General features: G+C 43.7%; 1 long non-coding RNA gene across 1 annotated transcript; it reads right to left on the reverse strand.

Moving 5' to 3' along the window:
• Window positions 1-481: 481 nt before the first annotated feature.
• On the reverse strand, window positions 482-6,639 carry LOC115088846. The gene is made up of 3 exons (XR_003855927.1): window positions 6,345-6,639; window positions 1,229-1,416; window positions 482-665 (listed from the first exon to the last, which is right to left on the reverse strand). It is a non-coding gene; the product is annotated as an uncharacterized LOC115088846 (long non-coding RNA).
• Between the last annotated feature and the right edge of the window lie 11,139 nt (window positions 6,640-17,778).

Below are 17,778 nucleotides of genomic sequence, written 5' to 3' on the forward strand. Positions count from 1 at the left end.
TTATTTTTTCCTTTCACTTCCTGTATCAATTGGAGGTGAGATGCCAATTTCATTGGCTAACTCCTGCCACCCCACCCTCTAGTTTAAATACCTGATAATGTATCTAATTAGCTTGTCAATTTTCTCTAGTATCTCTTCCAGATTCATATTGATTTGTTTCACGTCTTCTGAATTATCTCCTACAAAGAACAGTTCAAGCATGGATATCTCCCCAACATCCTCCTCAGTAAAAACCAAAGCAAAGAATTAATTTAGCTTTTTTTGCTATGACTTTATTCTCCCTGAGTGCCCCTTTAACTTCCTTGTCATCTAGTGACTCAACTAACTCCATCCCAGGTTCCTTGTTTTTATTGCACTTGAAAAAGGTTTTATTAGGTTTTACCTGTTTGGCAAGTCTCCTCAAAATCTCTCTTGGTTTGCTTTATTAATGTTTTCCATCTAATTTGACAGTGTTTATACACCTTCCTACTTTCCTCACTAGGTCTTGTCTTCCATTTTTTTTTTAAAGTTACCTCTTTGCTTTGATAGCCTTTTTAACTGTACCATTTAGTCATGTTGGTATGGTAGATGCTTGTTCTTCTTTTGTAACCTTTTTTAATTTTACAGAATATATTTTATGTGGTTTCCCTCCTCAGCATCAGGGCTCTCTTCTTCAATGCCTCCACCTGTGGGATATAATAAAAAAAGCATTACTAAGCAAACAAATGATGCTTGGCCTGCAGCTCCCACCGCCCTGCCCTCTGACATCAAAAAGCCCCAGCACATCTTCAAATCCATACAAATTTGCATATTTCAACTATTTGTATCAGGAGTGCAATGAATTGTTGAAAGGCCTAACAATTGTCTGACAATGATTCCCCAAATTTACCTCCCTTGAAAAAGAGGCCTGTACATTAAAGGTCACCCTGAGCACCAGCTAAGCAGCATCTGCAAGATCTTGATTCCGCTGGTGCCCAGTGCGAAAATATAGACGGCAGTGTGATATGGGTGCAGTATATTGTGCCCAACACATTGGGCATCCCAGCTATTTCGAAGAACCCTCGCTGGATCTCCTGGATTTGTGCTGGATCCTCTGGATACAAGCTATACTGCCTCATGTTCTTCATCGTCACACTCAAGTCCCAAGTGTCGGGAGAATGAGGACTGATCGATCCCTCCAGCAAATCTGACCATAATCTGGAAACTTCCGGTTGCAAAAAAATGGAACGCATGCAGAAGTTTCACCAACCCAGGGACAGCATGGTTGTGAGAGGCAAGTGGTTCAATGTCCTCATGCAGGTCCTCATAAAGGGTTAAAATTGCCAGAGAGCTGAGATTATATCTTCACACCACTTCAGTCTCCTGCAATCCAAGGAGAGTTATCCATGGCCAAATGGTACTTTGCCTGCAGAGTCTGTGGATGGCACTGAGTTGTATCTACAAATATAAGAACAGAATAATATAAAACGTAGCACACAGCCATCTTAAAACTGTGGCCTATCCAAGTCACAAATGCATTGCATTCCACTTCTAAGCATTCTTCCATTTTTCTATAGCTGGCAGGTCATCATTGTTCCAGCAAACCAGTACCTCTCTTTTTGCAAACGCCAATGCTGTGGCAAGAAATTTATTGCCAACCCCCGGTAATTTGACTTGACCCTCAAGCATATGTAAGTAAAAAATGTTTCCATTCCATAAAATCGTTCTTCTCAGCAGTTTCCCAATGAAATCATTTACATTACTCCAGAATCCCTGTAACAGGGCATTCCATGAACATATGACAAAAGTCCCCCTTCACATGTTGATTATGTACTGACTGGCTGTTTTTCATGTTATGTTTCCATCTTAATAAAAAAAATTAAAAATAAATATATTTTATTTTGATTAATAGCAGTTCTCCTTTAGAAACTTATGCAAACCTTTGGTAAATCCCGTTACACTAAAGACTTATGCTCTGGAAATTAATTCCAGAGGATAACTGAGTGAAAAATATATTTCTCTAATTTGTTTTGCTTACCGGTGCCTGTGCAGCCACATGGTCAACATGGCCCTCTTGTCTTTCAAAGTTGTTTCCATGAACAATCATCCTCCGTTGTCTGGCAGTCCTTAATCGGGCTTGCACACACAAGAGGAAAATCAGCAAGATAAAGAAGTGCAGGGTTTCCATGGTGTAAATGGCAGTGAAGCCTTCACAAACTGTGAGCTATTGCTAACCCTTCTACAATAACGCCAGGGAAATGGCTGACGCAAAATATCAAGCATAAAAAACTCATTATGAATGCACAAGTATTGGATGCATGTTATTGCATGGAGGGGTAATGGCTAATGAGGTCATTTAAATGGAATTTAAATACAATCAGTGCTATTTGGTATGTGCTGGTTTGCACACGCATTATTGACATGCTAATACCTTTATTGCATAGGGGACCCATTTCGCATATCCAAAATGCATATCCGAGCGTGGGTTAATTGGTGTGTTAGCTTGAGCGCACGATATTACATCAGCCCGATAGTGTTTTTAATCAGTCTCCATGCCTTGTGCAGACTTTTAATCTTTGAAACTGCTCCTTTGGTTTCCTCTAAGTTCCTCATTTTATCACAGTCTCTCTTTTTAAAGTTAGATTTTATTGCAGTAGTTTATTTTTCCCTCCAGTGACTATCTTATGTTTGATTTCATTATGATTATTGTTGACAATTGGCTCCAGTACCATTACCCTTTGCACCACATCCTGCATTCCAGTGTGAGAACTAGATCCAAAGTAGTCCACCTCTCATTGGTTCTAGGACTAGCTAGGGATGTGCAGGGGGAAAAAATGTATTTTTGTTTTCGGTTCATTTTCAGGAGTTTATTTCCCCACGAATTTCTGTCCGTGGCTTGCCTGATTCTTTTCATTCATGTGAGAAATTGAATCAAACACTTAAAAAAAAAAACAGCCAAAAAAGAAAAAGAAGGCCTCCCTCCCGGAAAAATGCTGAGACCAGGATCCCCCCCCCCCCCCCCCCCCGGTCCCCACTTTATTTATTTATTTAGGCATTTTTATATACCGAAACATATTGTATACACTTCATGTCGGTTTACACTAAATCAATGAGCAGTCTTTAACGACATGTCCTAAAATCAAATAAAATATCATAAAATCAAATAACCTTATAAATAATAAAACATAAAATTATACTATAGTCGATTTAAAAAATAATAAAATACATACAATTCTTTCAAAATCAAACTAGCAAAATAGGGTTAATAAATATACATTCTTAATATGTTCTAATTTCATAGGGGGAGTTGTTAAAAGAAATCATACTGTAGTGTTAAAAGCCTGTGTAAACAGCCATGTTTTTAGTTGTTTCTTAAAAGATTGAATATTCTCCTCTAAACGTAATTCAAGTGGGAGTGAATTCCACAGTTTTGGGCCAGCTATAGAAAGGACCCTCTCTCTGAAGGAACTGAAAGAAGTGCCTTGCCTAAGGACCTCAAATTGCGCAAGGGTGCATGAATATGAAGAGTTGCATTCAACCATTCACTTACCTGGTCCAGTGTGGATCCACTGGCAAGGACTGGGCCAAAGCCTTGGACATGCATAGGCTGAGGCCGCGGTAGATCCCCATGGCCTAGGCCAAAGCCCAGACCGAGGTTTGGTTTGGTTTGGTTTGGGCCCCCCCCCCCCCCCCTCCCGAAGAAATTAATTAGTCTTATTTGTCGCATTTCGCATTTTTATTTTAAATGAATATACATCCCTAGGACCAGTTGCTCCATGAAATGGTCATTTATGGCATCTAGAAATTAATCTCCCTGACATGTTTAAGGAAGGCAGTATAGATATATAACATATAAACATAACATAACGTGAGGCATTCACGTGTTCAGTATTGGGGTAATTGAGATCTCTGTTAGAACTTCACAATTTGTTTCCTCATCCTGGTCAGGTGAATGGTAGCAAACACTCACTGCTAAATAAATAACCTAACTTAACCAACCGCCTCCCTATCAGTCCTGGAATTTCTATGCACAGAGATTCCAGAGTGCAGTTAGTTTCCTGTAGAATCTGTATCCTATTTGATTCTATGGAACCCTTAACATACAATGCCACATTTATGTGCTCTGTCATTTTGATATATTCTATACCCTTGTATCACTGTGCCCTTCTGGTTGTTCTTTTTCCACCAGGTCAATATCTTCATCTAGCACTTTATACTCTGTCTCCAATCATATTTTTTAAAACTCTGCATTTGCATACAAACACCTAAATATATTGTTTTTATTCTTTTGTACAACCTGCTTGCTAGCTGATAGTTCAAGTAATTTGTACCAAAAAAACAAAAATCCTATTGTTCCTTCTCTATATATGCAAAACCAAGACAAATTAATGTTTAAAGACTCCATAGACCTTCATACATGTATAACCCTTTCTTCAGGGACCTCCCAAAATGCAGGGGCACAACAGTAGTCCCTAGGCCACTATTACTCCAAACTCTCCTTCTCCACCAATTAGCACAGTCCACTGGCCCGGCATGTCAGGGCTAATTCCAGTGGGGAGGAGAATAAATCTCTAGGGCCCTAGGCTCACAGAGTTGGGGACCAGGTCATACAGTTGCTCAGACTCTCCGTTGGTTGCTTTCATACACAGATGTACTCACACTTGGGATATTCTTACTTTAGGGCACCTCTGAGACTAAAGAATGATGCTGAGCACTCTAGCTGGGTGTTCAACAAAATTTTACTGCAACCAAAAGAACTTAAAGTCCATCTCATAACAAAAATTCTCCAGATAATCTTCATACAAAAATAAATAGTCCGAAGTGCCTTTTCTCTGTTCTGTTAGCTGAGTCAGTGTCCCTATGAATGGCAAGCAGTAAACACAAGGAAACCTCAAACTCTTTAGTGGCAGAGAGTAGGATCCTAGTAAGGATAGGAGACATAGCTTTTTTGAGGGTAAACTTGAGATTTCGGTGGCAAAGTCCCAAAAAGATGTTAAAAGTCCAAAAAAATCCACTCCTTTTCTAAATGGGCAAGAATTGGTAGCCAAAGAATTCCTTAAAAAAATACAATAACAGGAACAAAACAGTACTTCTCTCTTCTTCTTTATCTAGTCACTCCTATCCCTTCTTTAACTGGACAGAGAGAGTTACAGCATCTTCCTGACTTTCCAAGACAAGGGAGAGATGGGAAGATCCTCCTCAGGCAGGCACCAGATGTCAAAAAATACAAAAGTCTCACAATTACAACCAACCTTCTCAATTCTTCTCTTCACTCTCCAGACATTCCTTTCCAGATTAGTGAAGATAATGGTGAGGACAGAGTCTGCTTCTCCTGGTGCAGGCCGGGGAGCCTAAAATGGGGACCACCTCCACACTCTCCGATTTTCCAAAACTTCTAATCAAAATGTCACACTATTCCACATGCACATCCTGATTTTATAATGCACTGCTGACCAATCTAGAGGAGCCTCACTGGAGATGCCTACAGGGGTGGTCGGCAAACTATTGGATCCTAGCTCAAGGTTAAATGCTAAGGAAAATTTGGCTAGTGAAGGACCTTGGTAGTCCCTTACACATGGAACTGAAAGAAAGTACAAATAAGTATTAGAATCAGTATCCCCAATATAATCATTGATCTTTCAATGTTGTCTTCACAAATATTGGAAATTTTTGAGCAGTTTTTTAAAAATATATATAATGCAATAAAATTAGTACGTATCAAGTAAATATAGCCTTTTCAGTAAGGAATTCAAAATGTTCTCCTCATGCTGTAATCTGGCTTTCCATGCATGATAACACTGTTTTTGACATTTTTTACCTCAAGCAAGCTAACTTAGCATCACACTTTAAGTAGTTTTTTAATAAGTCTGTTAAATGTTTCTGCAACTCATGCAAACATTTGTTTTGCATGAGCTTTTTTTCATAGATCCTAAATGATAATAAATAGTTTAACAAAAAATAGGTTAATTCATGATCTACTTTGCTGATTTTGAATCTCTGTATGACCCTGATGTACTAGGGAAAATGATAAGATTAATGCATTACCACCAGGAAAATATCTTTGTTAACAAGTTTGAAGATATCATAATCCAGTTATATATAATGAACACTATCTAACATCAAGACTTATTGACCTCTACAAAAAAATCAATATTTGCATATTCTAAACCACTAAGGAAATTAGCTAATCACAAGAAAGTATTTAGTAATTTTCCAATTTTTCTTATCACCAGAAGGAATGGCATCATATACATGGAAACACCTTCCTATGTTTTAGACCTGGATTTAATTATTCATATTTCCAAACCCATGCTTAAGGTAAGTTACAATTCAGATATAGTAAGTAGGTCCTTGTCCCAAAGAAGGCTTACAATCTAAGGTGGTACCTGGGATATTGGAAGGTAAAGCGATTTACGCAAGGTCAGAAGGAACAATAACAGGAGAAGCAAGATCTGAACCCTGGCTTCCTTAGTTCTCAATGTGCTGCTCTAACCACTAGGCCACTGTTCCATTGGTATAAGAGGAAGGAGAGCTTTCTTTAAAAATAGAATGAAGGGCTGGCCTGATGGCTCAGTGATGCACAGTGCCAAAGAATCAGTTCTTCTACTTCCCAGATCAGCCAGACCTGGAGATGCTGCAAAGGCAGTATTCACAGCTCCTAGAAGAGGGAGTAATGGCTAGATTCAGAGTCCATGATTTCAAGGTTCTAGAAGGAACTCTGATGTAATGTCCCTGTTCCAGAACTATCAATACAATGACCAGACTAACTAGCCATTGTACTAACTTGCAGCAAAAAGTGCAGAAATGGCCCAGTACCATAAGAAATTTTTCTTACAATACCAGGCCACTTAAATGTAAAGGTATCCTGGCATGTCCTTGTTTTTATCTATTGATGCAGGTGTCTATGCAAACAATTTAGTGTGATGTCAAAGAAAAGGAGTCAATAGTGTTCTGACATTGCCAGTTAGGAGGTATCTATGATAGGGAAGACTGAATATAGTGGAGGAATTGACAGATTTCTCTTCTCTTTCTCTACAGGCGATCCAGAACTCAAAGTCAGAGTCTTTTGAGCTGAAGAAGATAGAGACTAGTACCTGGAGTTGCCATAAGGAACTCTTAGTAGGAATCTAGTAGTGATTCCTAGCAGAAAGGAGTATTCATCATATTCTTGGTTCCAAGGGATATTGCACCTCATATTTAAAAGCAAAATAGTACACAGAACCATGCACAAAGATGCGCACGCACACCCTACGTGTCTCTTCGTTGGGTCCTAGTAATACATGCGTCAGAGCATGCAATGGCGGTTCCCTGCCACACAGTGAGTGTCCGAAGCCGAGGAGTCTGGGAAGGCCACTGAATTCTAACAGAGTGGTAGCATGAACTTTGTCAGTGTAAATTGTCAGAGAATTCTCAGTGGGAAACCATAGGATTGAGAAGGATCTCCTTTTTGTACAAGGGATTTTTCCTGTCATTTCAGAGAAGCAGGAGAACTACAATTTGATTCAAATACCAAACAGGAGTCCTACATCCTGAGAGGCCCAAAGAAAATTGTCCTGAAAAAGAGTTCTAGGAGTCCTTGGAAACCCTTGTTTATTTGTACTTGGATTTCACGACTGTCTGGAATTTTTATTTTTGCATGGATGTTGCCAGGAGATGGTGCACTTTTTGTCAAGTCATACTCATTTCTCAAGTACTGTAATAAACTTTTGAGTTTTGGAACTGCCCCATACTATGTGGCTGGTGCCACCCCAAGCTGTAGTTACGTTTTACCATATGAAAACTATGTGAAAACTGCTAATGAGCTGATTTGCTTGCTTCTTTGGCTCCTTGGTGATTTTGCATAATTTTTGTAAATGTCATCGCTAATGCAAAGTTATATGTAGAAAACCAGCAAATAAGTGTGGAGTGAAGCCTAGTGGTTAAAGCAGCAGGTTTCAAACCAGGGTTCAAATCCCACTGCCACTCCCTGTGAGTTTGGGTAAATCACGTTACAAACTTAGATTATGAGCTCTCTGGGGATAGAGAAATACCTACAAGACTTGAATGTAATCTAGTTTGAGGTGCCTGAAAAGCAGAATATCAAAATAAATGCACTATCACATTTACAAAGGTGCTCACAATTTAGTGTATCAACATCTACCTATTTTTTTCGGGGAGGGGGTTGGATATAAAATAGGGGAAAATCCTGGAGTAGTTGTGAATGAAGTCTCAAGGCATCAAATCCCAGCCCTGATTCCAACTGAGCTGAAAGTATAAAAGGAGCAGTAGGAAACTGTGGGGTAATAAAACAACCCAGAAATAAAATCAACATTTAACTTACAACTTTTTTTTCTATATTTGTGACCTATAAGTAAATAGGTGATTTTGTTAAAAAGTCATCCCATACAGTTTAGCCCACCAAAAATGTTTATTTATTTATTTATTTTTAAATTTTATATACCGATGTTCCTGTATAGGATACATATCGCACCGGTTTACATGAAAACTGAACTGTACTGTTTAGCTTTTCAAAGCCCATCATGCAGACTGCACAGAATGACTTTCAAAGAAGATTAATCTCAATGCACCTGTTAACTTTCTGCATGTGTTTTTTCACCATTTACTTTTAACTTCTGGAATATATTTGCCTTTCAGAACAAAAGTTATTTAAAGTGCCTTATCAGTGGGGAGCTGAAACTCTGGCATATAAAAAACAGATAAAAGTGAATAGAAGGGGTAGTGGCAGCCTGTAGCATTCTAATTGGTCATGGAGGTGGCTGACATGGTTCCATTTTTGTCATGTGATAGGTCCGGTCCAAAGGTAAGATCACATGTTTAGTCTGAAATGATGTCATGCTCTGAATACACCTGAAATTTGAATTTGGGCATATAGAGCAGTCAGTAAAACTCCAGTTTTATATTTGTTTCCCTTTTTCATGTTTAAACTTTATCAGATGAAGTTTCAAATCTGTCCAAGGGACACCATGTGCGCACAAGGGAGGGGGGTGCAGAGATTTTTGCTGGTATTTTATAAACTGTGAGGTTGGATCAGCAGCTTTTACAAAATACTACATCTTTCTGCCCTGAAAGAACCTGAATATGTTTTACTATGTTCTTAAATATGTAATGCAGGAACTCATATAATTTTGTATTTTTTTTTTTAAAACATGTGCATATAGGGCCGGATTTTAAAAGGGTTACACACGTAACCGGTCTTACGCACGCCGGGCCTATTTTAAAAAGGCCCAGCGGTGCACGTAAAGCCCCGGGATGTGTGTAAGTCCCGGGGCTTTACAAAAGGGGTGGTCCGGGTTCGGGGCCAGAGGCCAGAGGCCTCCAACAGAGCGGCAATTACCGCTGTGGCAGAGGATCACGTGCCAGCAGGCTGCCGGCGCGCGCAAAAGATAAGACAAAGGATGGGGGGGCTAGAGTAGGGCTAGGGGGGAAAGGTTAGGGGAAGGCAGCACGGCTCGGCACGTGCAAGGTGCACAATTGTGCACCCCCTTGTGCGTACCGACCCTTGATTTTATAACTTGGGCGCGCCTGTGTGCACAAGCTATAAAATCGGGTATACATGTGCGCGCGCCGGATAGCGCACGCACATGTACACCCACATGCACCTTTTTAAAATCTACCCCACATTTTACAGGCAAAATAATTGTAACAACTTTTGCATAATAACCCAGAATTCAATACTGAGGCAGGTGTATTTTAAAGTATGCACGTACACCATTCTGAAAATACTTAGTTGGGTGCGTACTAGGAATCGGCAGTTTGCCAATAACATAACATAAGAACATAAGATATGCCATACTGGGTCAGATCAAGGGACAATCAAGCCCAGTATCCTGTTTCCAACAGTGGCCAATCCAAGTCACAAGTACCTGACAAGTACCCAAACATTAAATATATCTCAAGCTATTATTGCTTATTAATAGCAGTTTATGGATTTTTCACTCTAGGAACTTATCCAAACCTTTTTTAAACCCAGTAACCACATCCTCTGGCAATGAATTCCAGAGCTTAACTATGTGCTGAGTGAAAAAGAATTTTCTTCTATTTGTTTTAAATGAGCTAATTGCTAACTTCATGGACTGCCTCCTAGTTCTTCTGCTATCTGAGAGAGTAAATAACTGATTTACATTAACCTTTTCAAGACCTTTCATGATTTTGTAGACTTCTCTTATTCCCTCTCAGTTCTCTCGTCTCCAAACTAAACAGACCTTCCTCATAGGGCAGTCATTCCATCCCCTTTATCATTTTGGGCGCTATTCTCTGCCCTTTCTCCAGTGCAACTATAACTTTTTTGAGATGCAGCGACCAGAATTGCACATAGTATTCAAGATGCGGTCTCACCATGGAGCAATACAAAGGCATTATGACATCCATTGTTTTATTTACCATTCCTTTCCTAATAATTCCTAACATCCTGTTTGCTTTTTTGATTGCCACAACACACTGAGTGAACTATTTCAGTGTATCATCCACTATGACACTAGATTTCTTACCTGGGTGGTAACTCCTAAGATATAACCTAACATTGTGTAACAACAGCAAAGGTTATTTTTTGCCTATATGCATCATTTTGTAGGGGTGTGAATCGTGTGATCGATCGTCTTAACGATCGATTTTGGCTGGGGGGGGAGGGAAATCTTATCGTCGTGTTTTTGTTTTTTTTTTTTTTAAATCGTTAAAAATCGTAAATCGGGGGAGGGCGGGAAAACCGGAACACCAAAAAACCCTAAAACCCACCAGAACCTTTAAAACAAATCCCCCACCCTCCCGAACCCCCCCCCCCCAAATGTTTTAAATTACCTGGGGTCCAGTGGGGGGGTCCCGACGCGATCTCCAGCTCTCTGGCCACAGCTGCGTTGAGAAATGGCGCCAGTGGCCCTTTGCCCTTATCATGTGACAGGGCAAAGGTAGCGCTGGCGCCATTTTGGTTCCTGGCTCCCGACGTCACGCGTGCAGGAGATCGCCCCCGGACCCCCGCTGGACCCCCAGGGACTTTTGGCCAGCTTGGGGGGGCCTCCTGACCCCCACAAGACTTGCCAAAAGTCCAGCGGGGGTCCGGGAGCAACCTCCTGCACGCGGGCCTTATTGCCAATCTTCAAAATGGCGCCGGCGCTACCTTTGCCCTCACTATGTCATACGGGCAACGTATTGCCAATCCATGAAGATTAGCAATACGGCCCGCGTGCAGGAGGTCGCTCCCGGACCCCCGCTGGACTTTTGGCAAGTCTTGTGGGGGTCAGGAGGCCCCCCCAAGCTGGCCAAAAGTCCCTGGGGGTCCAGCGGGGGTCCGGGAGTGATCTCCTGCACGCGTGATGTCAAGAGCCAGGAACCAAAATGGCACCGGCGCTACCTTTGCCCTGTCACATGATAAGGGCAAAGGGCCACCGGCGCCATTTCTCAACGCAGCCGTGGCCAGAGAGCTGGAGATCGCGTCGGGACCCCCCCCCCCACTGGACCCCAGGTAATTTAAAACATTTTGGGGGGGTTCGGGAGGGTGGGGGATTTGTTTTAAAGGTTCGGGGTGGGTTTTAGGGTTTTTTTGGTGTGCCGGTTTTCCCGCGCCCTATTTAACGATACAATACAAATGCCCCTGACGATAAATCGGGGGCATTTGTATTGTATCGTGCACTCGAACGATTTTGGACAATTTTAAAATTATCTGACGATAATTTTAATCGTTCAAAAACGATTCACATCCCTATCATTTTGCACTTGTCAAATTTCATCTGCCATTTAGAAGCCCAATTTTCCAGTTTTGCAAGGTATTAAGAACATAAGAACATGCCATACTGGGTCAGACCAAGGATCCATCAAGCCCAGCATCCTGTTTCCAACAGTGGCCAATCCAGGCCATAAGAACATGGCAAGTACCCAAAAACTAAGGGGTAGATTTTTTTAAAAAGTGCGATCGCGTACTTTTGTTTGCGCAGCAGGCGCAAACAAAAGTACGCTGGATTTTATAAGATGCGCGCATAGTCGCGCATATCCTCTAAAATCCTGGATCGGCGCACGCAAGGCTGCCGATTTTGGGGAGCCTGCGCGCGCCGAGCCGCGCAGCCTGCCTCCGTTCCCTCCGAGGCCGCTCCGAAATTGGAGCGGCCTTGGAGGGAACTCTCTTTCGCCCTCCCCTCACCTTCCCCTCCCTTCCTCTACCTAACCCACCCCCCCCGGCCCTATCTAACCCCCCCTTTACCTTTGTCCCTAGATTTACGCCTGCAAGAAGCAGATGTAAATCTATGCGCGCCAGCGAACTGCTGGCGCGCCGTCTTCCGACCCGGGGGCTGGTCCGGAGGCCTGGACCACGCCCCCGGGCTGGCACCACACCCCCGGTCCCGACCCCGAAACACCGCGCCCCGCCTCCGAAACGCCGCGTCCTCCGGTCCCGCCCCCAAGCCCCCTTCGAAAAACCCCGGGACCTACGTGCGTCCCGGGGCTCTGCACGCGCCGGCGAGCAGGGCTTTTAAAATCCGCCCGTAAGTCTATTCCATGTTACCGTTGTTAGTAATAGCAGTGGCTAATTTCTAAGTCAACTTAATTAATAGCAGGTAATGGACTTCTCCTCCAAGAACTTATCCAATCCTTTTTTTTTTTTTTTTTTTTCAAATGTATTTATTGGGTTAATCACACACATTGAACAAACAACAGATTAATAATATAACACAGCAATTGCACCCACACCAGTTTTCCAATAGAATTCCCCCCCCTCCACACCTCCCCTGTCCCCCCCCCCACCCCATGAGAATCTCTGGGCATTGTGTGGCATCCCTGCGACCAAAACACCTTAATCTGCTCCCTCTCCGGGGCTAGCCGACCTGCAAAGTAGCCGGACTCTATGGGCTCTCCAAGGGTGCCAGCTTTCGCACATGGGGTGATAACGCTCTATAGTAAGGCCCCCAAATCTCCTCGAAAACCCGTTTCTTCCGGGGGGAAAAGCGCTTGTACATCGACCCATATTCCAATTGGTACATTTCTGTCATCAGAGAGGACCACATTGCAAAAGTCGGAGAGTCAGCAACCACCCACTTTACCAATACACATTTCTTAGCCATAAGACACACTTTTGCCATCAACCCCACGTTATCAACATTTAAACTGTGTTCTCCCACATCATTGTTAAGAATACAAAAAGAGCAAGACCATTGAATGTCAGTTCCAAGCAGTTGCGACATGAACTGTCGAAGAGAGGTCCAAAACTTTTGGATCTGGGGACAGTCCCAAAAACAATGAATGAGAGAAGCCTCAGGGTATGAACATTTCAGACAACCCGCAGAAGCTATGAGTCCCATGCAGGCTGCTCGAGCCGGAGAGTAGACAATCCGGTGAAAAATTCTCTGCTGCATTTCCCGGAGAGCCACATTGTTCGTCATAAGATTAATGGACAAATACGAATGCTTAAGCATCTGCACCTCCAGCTCTTCATGACAATCACGAGACCATTTAGGAAGCAAACGTTGGTAAATGGTGTATACCTGTATAACATGGGAAAAAGAATAAAGGCACGAGAGAGATCCCTTACGGGCTTGAAAACACGTCATAAGAGCAGAATAGTTAACATTACTGATTTTCCCGGACAGGCCCCGCACCAAGTCATTCACCAGTGCCCGAACAGATCCATATAACAAAAAGTGCTGGGGAGTGAAAGCAAATAAAGTTATACATTTATCAAAAGTATAACAAGTCCCAGTGGTCATGTCCAGCAGCTCACCTAGGAGCCAATGAGGACTCAGATTAAAGGAATGGTTCACAGGGAGTAAAGATTTAGCCACCAATGACCCGTCACGCAGTGAGTATTGAGGGGATACACCCGGTGATAAACCCAGCATCTTACGTAGGATACCCCATACCGTCCTCACAGTTTGGGTCAAGAGAAATCGTCTAGGCAAGCGTAAAAAAGCTTCAGCTGAAAGGTGAAGTACCAGTCTAGGTTCTAACGGGAGACACACCATGCGTATCAGAACAGGGTCAGTATATTCAGCAGTATCAAACAACCAGTCCCCCAAAAAGCGCCAATTTGCAGCCAAGGAGTAAAAATAAAAATTTGGGAGCCCATATCCACCCTCGACCTTAGGTCCCATCAAGGTAGCCATGGACAGGCGCGCCCTTTTATCCTGCCACAGAAAACTACGTATCTCTCGATAGAGGCCACGACGGTCTTGTGCGCGTAGCAGGAAGGGCAGCATCAACAATTTATACAATAGCTGGGGCGCCAGTACCATCTTGAGAATGGCTATGCGACCTTGTAACGATAGGGGCAAAGCTTTCCAACTTCTCAATTTATTGATCATTTTCTGAATCGTAGTTGGAATATTGAGCACATACCACTGTCGAGGATCCGGGTGAATATTGATGCCCAGGTACTTGATCGTGGAAACGGCCCACTTAACTGGAAACCGGTCCCAAGAAGCTTTCAAGGAGCCGGACAAGTCCAGCGCCTCAGTCTTATCGAGATTCAGTTTAAAACCCGATAGCCCTTGATACTCTTGAAAAATAGCCAAGGCAGCTGGAAGAGCCGTTGTCGCCTTGGACAACAACAGCAAAATATCATCTGCAAATAACAGTGTAAGGTAGGACTGGGTCCCCACGGGGATGCCAGTAATTATAGGATCAGCCTTCAGTTTGCAGATGAGGGGTTCAACCGTTAAGATAAACAAAAGTGGGGATAGGGGACACCCTTGGCGGGTACCCCTATGCAAACCAAATTCCCCTGAAAGGTCCCCATTCACCAAGATCCTCGCTGTTGGGTTAGAATATAGAAGGTTAATATATTCAAAGATCCTACCCACAATCCCCACTTTAGTCAAAACTTGGCGCAGAAAAGGCCAGGCCACCCGATCAAACGCCTTCTCTGCATCGCATGTGACCAGGAGCGGTTCATCGATCAAGCCCTGAGAGCTAAGTTCCAGAGCAGTCATTACTTTATGTATATTCACCGTGGACCGTCTCCCCATCACAAAGCCCACCTGATCTGGAGAAATCAGAAAAGGCATTAGAGGTTTCAATCTATTAGCCAATATTTTAGCGTAAATTTTGATATCCAAATTGAGTAATGAAATGGGCCTATATGAAGACGGAAGTAGGGGGTCCCTTCCCGCCTTGGGCAAAACTACAATAGTGGCTGCCCTCATGGTGGGGGGCATTTCTTGCTGGTCAGCCATTTTTTCATATACGAGTTGCAGCACGGGGGCCACTTCCTCCTGCAGATGTTTATAAAACGTGGAATTCATGCCATCAGGGCCAGGTGCTTTTTGATTAGGGAGCAATTGAATCGCCTCCACGACCTCAGCTACTGCAATCGGTCGCTGAAGACCAAGAATTTGTGCTTCCGAGAGACATGGCATGCCAATCCGCTGTAAAAAGTCAGTTATGTCGCCTTCCTGAACCTGATCCGCCGAATAGAGTGTCTGATAATAGTCAGAAAAGACTGCCGCTATATCTGTGGATTTGGTTAACACGTCTCCCTGGGTATTACGAATATTTGCTATATGTTTGGAAGTTTCCTGCGCTTTCAACAGTCGTGCCAACAATTTGCCGGCCTTATTGCCATACCGGTAAAAGTTAAATTGTCTGTGCCGGAGCACATGGGCTGCTCTTGTATGTAGCAAGCCATTCAAAGCAACCTGAGTCTCCCGGAACTGGGAAGTCACCTTGGGGTCTGATGTATGATGAAGCCCACGCTTCAAGACCCGAAGTCTTTTTTCCAGGGATATGATCTCTCTGTCCCGCTGCTTTTTCTGGAAACTAACATAGCTAATGATCTCTCCCCTTAATACCATTTTAGCTGTCTCCCACAAAAGAATTGGTTGATCTATATGCTGCTGATTGAAGGAAAAAAAATCCTTCCATTTCCCTTTTAAAAAGGCAGGAAAACCAGGATCAGTGGCCAGCGAAGCTGGCAATCTCCACTGTGTTGGAGCGGCCCCACCACCAGGGGAAAAAACCCCAGATACAGGACAGTGGTCCGAGATCACCAGTGCTTCTATGGATGCTTTAGTAAATTTGGGAAAGAGGGATTCGGAGACAAGCAAGTAATCTATCCGGGACTTAGTAGGGTGGGCTTTTGCAATATGTGTAAAGTCCCGGTCTCCAGGGTTAAGTACTCGCCACAGATCCACCAGTGCTAAGTGACGGCACAGAAATCGGGGCCCTTTCCGCTCACTCGCTTGCTGTCCCCCCCTAGCAGGCATTCTGTCCAGGTCAGGGTCCATTACAAAATTGAAATCCCCTCCCAGAACCATTGGGCAGTCCCCCATTTTGCTAAGCAGGGACAAAAGTTGGGTGTAAAAGGTGTGATCGTAAGCATTTGGGGCATAAATGGAAGCCAATAAAACCTTAGTGCCCATGAGAAACCCCTTCACAATCACATAACGCCCCTGAGGGTCCACCACGGATTCCAACAGTTGGAAAGAAGTATTCTGATGAAACAATATTGCCACACCCCTACTTTTAGAGGAGCCGGACGCATAGTACAGTTGGGACACCCATTTTTTCTTTAGTTTAAGAATCTCAGTGGGAAGCATATGTGTCTCCTGTAGAAATACAATTTTGGCCTGTAATTTGGTTAACCTAGCAAAGACCTTTTCCCGCTTGACAGGAGTCCCCATGCCAGCCACGTTCCAAGTAATCATGTTTAACGCCATACATACAACACAGAGAGATATACTTGGCCGGCTGCTGCATGAGCACTAAGTAGTGCGCACCCAGAACCACGAGCCCAGGAGTCATACATCAGGAGCCAGCAAACCAGATATGCACTATGAGTTGATCGGCTAACCCACAGCCATCCAAAGAACAATGCTGAAATTTCCCCACATACCAGAGATTCTTCCCACCCCACAGCCCTACCTTCCCCCCCCCCCCCCAAAAAAGCTCCTTGGGAGTGCAACATATCTCCCCCATAGGCACCATTTCGACCTACGTATTCCCCTATACCCCATTACCAATGCTACTACCCCAAAGGGGGTTAGAGACCACGGGGAGGAAAAAAAATGTGTTCGGCCACCCCCCCGCCCCACAAATACAATAACACTTCAAGTATAGTGCGCCACCATCCCATAATCCCGATGATCTGGCATAATATCTGCAGAGCATCCTTATATAGGCCATAACTGAGAACAAAACAATGTAAAAAGAACACGAAGAAAACTTTAAAATAGAAATAGGTTAACCATAAGCGAACACTGTGCTATACAGCAGTCTGTAGTCCATAATGCCTCCCAAAGACCCGATGTTGACACGAAATCATCCCGCTCGGCCAGAGAAAAGCGATGTAGGGATCCCCTCCCGACTGCAGGAGTATTCACGGTGGCGGGGCAGATTCACTTCTTGGGAGGTCCCGCACAAAGGCTCGCGCTTCCATCGCCGAATCAAAGAATTTCATTTGGCCTTGGTGAGTAATCCGGAGTCGGGCTGGAAACATGAGGGCAAACCGCATGTCCCGGTTGACCAACTCAGAGCACACCTCATGGAAGGCTTTCCGCTGCAAAGAGACTCGGGGCGAAAAATCTTGAAACACAAGAATCTTTGTAGATTCATACCGGAATTCACGAGCTTTCCGATAGTGTTGCAGGACCAGATTCCGATGTGCAAAGTGTAGAAATCGAGCGATAATGACACGAGGTCTCGTCGCCATGTCCCCCTCGGCCCTCCGGCCCAGCCTATGCGCCCGCTCGAACAAGCCCCCGGAGGGAGAAGCCAAGGAGGGCACCACGCCGAGCAACCACGCCTCCAAAACCCGCGGGAGCTCAGCTTCAGGTAGGGACTCCGGGAACCCCACAAAACGAATGTTGTTCCGCCTCGATCGATTTTCTAGTTCATCAATTTTCTCTT

The sequence above is a fragment of the Rhinatrema bivittatum genome, chromosome 3 (assembly GCF_901001135.1).
Source record: "Rhinatrema bivittatum chromosome 3, aRhiBiv1.1, whole genome shotgun sequence".
In the NCBI taxonomy this organism is placed as follows: domain Eukaryota; kingdom Metazoa; phylum Chordata; class Amphibia; order Gymnophiona; family Rhinatrematidae; genus Rhinatrema; species Rhinatrema bivittatum.